The following is a 4,574-nucleotide window of genomic DNA, read 5'->3' as shown; positions in this document are numbered from 1 at the left end:
GGGGAACATGGAGAAGGCCTTCACCTACAGAGTCACAGCCTTAATCTCTCATAGAAGGCCTCTCAACACTTCCAGACAACCACCACTACCAATGAGCTAAGTTCCCCATCTCCCTGGCCCCATTTCCTGGGTATACACATACAAGTATTGCATGTATGTGTGTGCACATGTATGTTATTAATTCCATCAGATGCTACCACAACTTTTGAGCCAAATTTGAAGCAAGCTTTATTAAATACTGGCCAGGAGTAACTTCCACCTACATGTGATCAAGCATATCCTGTGCAGTTAAGGTAAGCAACCTTGTTCACAGAAGTGAAAATGCTTGCTTGTTATCGTACATGAACAGCACCCGGCAGTCTAGGAAGTTATCTGTCCTTGGGCAAGTAGGCTTTCAGGTTTATCTGTCCTTAGATAAGTGGGACTTACAGTTTAGAGGCACTTTTATTTTATAGGTCTCTTAAGCACAGTAATTAAAACTTAAAGCACAATGTTAGCCCTCACAGCATATGTATGTATATGTGTGTGTGCATTGTGTATGTGTATTAATATGTGTGTATGTGTACGCATATATGTGTATTGTGTATATGTATGTATATTATGTTTGTGCGTATCTGTATGCATGTGTGTATGTATGTGTGTGCTAGTGTGTGCATGCTTGTGTATTGTTTGCATGTATGTGTGTATGAGTATATATGTGTGTATATTATGTGTGTGCATGTGTGTGTGTCTGCATGTTTACAACCTCGGGTATCAGTCCTCGCCTTCTACCTTGTTTGATGCAGGCTTTGTTTGTTTTCTGCTCTACACACCAGGACAGCTGGTCTCTGAGCTCCCAAGCTCTCCTGTCTTCACATGGAAGTGCTGAGATCACAGACACTTGTAACACAGTTCTAGCTTTTAGCTGGGTTCTTGGGATTCAAATGCAGATCCTCATGTCCGGGCTGCCTTTTGAGCGATCTCCCCAGTCTGCCGTTGTTCCTGGGCATAGTAAGTATCCATCTATAATTCTAGAACTTGGGAATAGAGTTTGGAGGATCATTGGGAATTTGAGGCCAGCCTGAGCTATACTGCCTGATCTGGACTAGTCAGGACTATATAGTGAGAACCTGAATCAAAACAAAACAAATCCACAAGACATGTCTAGTGTGTATTGGTGGCATCTGGATGCTGACCCTCTGTTCTCCAACCCGAATGCCCCTGTGTTTCTAGTGGAACCTCAGGGCCACACACACTCATATAGAATTGGTCAGTAAGAATAGAATGTGCTTAGAGACAGGACTTCAGGGTCCTTGTGGCCACCGTGCAGACTGGATATCTGCCAGGATCAGGTTTCATATCACACATGTCGATCAGTGCAATTAATATTGTACCATGACCTCCTCTCCCTGCAGCCGCACTTGCCATGCCCCTCACACCTGTGAACCAGCCTTTCCTCACACAGATGCCACCTCTGTGCCGGGCGGGGACTTTCTAGGAGATAGCTCCATGGTGTTCTTTGCCTTCCAGCCTCCTCCAGTTAGTCCCACCCATTCAATCCCTCCTCTGTGTCACCCAAGGTCACCTCTAAAATAAGCATACCTTTTTCCTACTTGAGACTCCTTAGCCTGGACCCTGGGGCTGCTGGACGGGCCTGGATCTTCTCCAGTGTAACTGGCCCTGAGCTTTGTTCTCCACCGTGCTCTGCAGTGCCTGGGAGCTGCCTTGCTACCTGGAGATAGGAGTGTGCACATACATGTGCATGGACAGAGCCTGTCGGTCACCATCATCTTAGCATGCTGTCCTGTCCATGCAGGCACTTATCTATGCTCAGCCAGACCCACCCTTCTCAGAAGACCACCCTGGCCTTACTTCCATAGTCAGGTCAGGAAAAAACAAATGACAGAAGCACCAGCATGCTCACTCTGTCGCCTGAGTGCCTGACAGCCAGCAGCTTCTTTTTTTTTTTTTTTGGTTTTTTGAGACAGGGTTTCTCTGTATAGCCCTGGCTGTCTTGGAACTCACTTTGTAGACCAGGCTGGCCTCGAACTCAGAAATCCGCCTGTCTCTGCCTCCCAAGTGCTGGGATTAAAGGCATGTACCACCACCACCCAGCTAGCCAGCACTTCTTAACCCCTTAGAATTACCCTTAGAAAATAGACTGGCCACCAGTTTTGACTTACAGTGAGAAGACGGAGGTATTGAGAGTAGAGAACTCTTGCCTGGTTTCACCTAACTGCTAAGGCTCCACACACAGACTCTCCTCAGACCTGGAGCAAACTCCCTTCCTCCACCGCAGGTAGTCATTTCCATAACCATAATGGCCAACCCAAATGATTCTATTTTATTACCCCTTGAAAGGAAGGATCTCCTTAATCCCAGGGTGGGAGAACCGTGCACGGTCACTCAGTAAACATCCTAGGACTCTTTGGCCTCTGGAAAGTTCTTTTTCCTCCAGCAGAGAATCTTCATGGGTTGAGTAGATTCCGGGAGGGCTTGTAAGGTTCTGGAGTTGGCCTTCTCCCTGACCTTAACCTTGACCTGGTACCCAGTGCCTATGGTCATCTATGCTGGATACGTAAGTCATTCTTTAAGATGCATCGTTGACAGGTCCAATCAGGTGAGCATAAGAGCACTGTCACAACTTTTGAGCCCAATTTGAAGCAAGCTTTATTAAATACTGGCCAGGAGGATGGACACTAGCCAGGTCCATACCCAGAATTCCCAGAGAGTAGACACAAATGACGTTAGTCTGGTACCTATGAAGGCAAACCCCATGAGACTACATACTTCCTGCCTTTGTCCAACTGGGGGCAAGCATACGTCCTGCCTAAGTGACTACAGCTTACATCTGATCAAGCACATCCTGTACAGTTGGGGCAACTAACTTGCTTTCAGAAGTGAAGATATATGATATGGCTTCTTATCTTCCACGAACCACTGTGCCCAGCATTCTAGGAAGTTATCTGTCCCTGGGCAAGCAGGGCTCATGACTTAGAGGCGTTTTTTTTTGTTGTTGTTGTTGTTTGTTTGTTTGTTTGTTTTATAGATCTTTAAGCTTGGTAATTAAAACTTAAAGCAAAACCTTAGCCCTCACAGCATCCTAAATGTGCAGCTTGGAGGGGACAGTAGTGGGAAAATGCCAACTTCCAGCCATGTCCTACAACCACACAGCCCCATTGCAATTGCTGAGGCTGTTGGAGCTACATTGTGTTAACTGTCCCTTCCTAGCTACATTGTGCTAACTGTCCCTTCCTAGCTACAGCTGATGTGTTTGCTTAAGGCTGGTTCCAGCCTCAAGGTGGGGAGAGTTGGCACAGCTGCTATATCTGTTTCCTCCCCCTACACTCAGTTCCCAGAAATCAGCTGATATCCTTAAGAAGTTCTCCATAGCATCAGGCTCTCCCTGTAGACTTGTCCCAGAAGGAGAATTGGAGAAGGATCCAAAGGGCAGGCTGGGAGGAGCCTGTGTCCTTGCTCTGCCTTGTAAGGGAATCCTAGCTCTCCTCTCCACAGGTGTAACTTCCCACAGGATCAGTTTCAATTCCCCTAGGCAGGAAGCATGACTCAGCAGCTGTCCCCAGCAGGAAGGCTGGACCTGCCCAACTGCAGGTTCAGGCTGTACCCAACCTGGAGCCTCCCGACCTGCCCAAAAGACACTGCTGCCCTTTTGATTTCCCTGTGAGCATTCGAGTGAAGCATTGCCCAGTGATTACAAGGCACAGATGTAATGTGATACACTGTCCCCACAAAGCAAAAGCTGGAAGAGGAGCTTCTAGGGGTAGTGAGAAGGAGGACAGTCTGTCCTAGTGAGGCAGTGAGCCCCCCCACATGCTACCCCTGACTGTCAGCCTGCAGGGATCTGGCCCCCAGTCCCTCACTAGGTGGTTTCTGGGGTATGGCTAATCAGCAGATGTTGGAGGGGCCTGTCTGAGATGTTGGGGTAACAGTGGAGATGATGACAGCTCTAGGTCATTGTTGTGTCTGTTCATATACAGAAAGGCATGAGTTTTGTTTTTTGTGGTGATGGAGGGTAGGGCAAGATTTGTATATTGTGTGTATGCAAAGAGCCTGGATTTGGTTCCCAGCACCCACATGGCTGCTCACAAGGGTCACTAACTCCCAGCTCCAGGACATCTCACACCCTCTTCTGATATCCATGGGCACTGCACAAACAGGCACACTCGCATACATGCAGATAAAACACTTGTACACATGAATAAAAATAAATCTTGGGGCTGGCTGGAAAGATAGCTCTGTGGTTAAGAGCACCAATTGGTCTTCCAGAGGTTCTGAGTTCAAATCCCAGCAACCATCTGTAATGAGATCTGATGCCCTCTTCTGATATGTCTGAAGAGAGCAATAGTGTACTCATATACATAAAATGAATAAATAAATCTTTAAAAAAATTTTTTTTAAAAAGGTGGTAGTGGCCTTATTCTTGCCTAGTGTGATTAACCTTTCTCACTGATGAGTCCTCAACTCAGAAGGGTCCCCTGTGCCACTTTGCAGTCAGCCTGCACTCCCCCCAGGTATAACTGTGGAGCTCCAACTTTAACACTTCCCCAAAACCTGTTCCCCAGATCATTAGGAAT

This window comes from Mus pahari, chromosome 14 (assembly GCF_900095145.1).
Source record: "Mus pahari chromosome 14, PAHARI_EIJ_v1.1, whole genome shotgun sequence".
In the NCBI taxonomy this organism is placed as follows: domain Eukaryota; kingdom Metazoa; phylum Chordata; class Mammalia; order Rodentia; family Muridae; genus Mus; species Mus pahari.
The sequence above is the reverse complement of the archived record's forward strand: the minus strand, read 5'-3'. Positions refer to the sequence as shown.